The following is a 454-nucleotide window of genomic DNA, read 5'->3' on the forward strand; positions in this document are numbered from 1 at the left end:
CCTCCGCCTCCGCCTCTGGTTCACCTTCCTCTCCACCTTGGCTAGCGCTCGTCCTCCCCTCTGCCTCCATCTCTGGTTCGCCCTCCCCTCCGCCTCAGCTTGTGCTCGTCTTCTCCTCCGCCTTCGCCTCTGATTCGTCCTCATCCACCATTCCCATTCCGCCTCTAGTTGTGCCTCATCTCTCTTCTCCTTCTGCTCTCTATTTCTCTTGTCAAGCTTATTTATTTTTTTGAAAATAAAAAATATTTGCTGTTATTGTGTGTGAGAGTGGAGATTTGGTAGTTACTGCTGCGATGGGGTTGAGTTTGGTGATGAGTGAAAAAATGGCGAGAAAAGCTGTGGTGAAAATGATGAAATGAGGGGGTGCAGGGGAGTGCATGTGGTAGGGGTGGCAGGCGGAGGAGTCTGCTCCGTCCCGCCAAAAACCCGTCCTTTAGCGGCTGGCGGACTTGAC

This window comes from Arachis ipaensis, chromosome B03, assembly GCF_000816755.2.
Source record: "Arachis ipaensis cultivar K30076 chromosome B03, Araip1.1, whole genome shotgun sequence".
In the NCBI taxonomy this organism is placed as follows: Eukaryota; Viridiplantae; Streptophyta; class Magnoliopsida; order Fabales; family Fabaceae; genus Arachis; species Arachis ipaensis.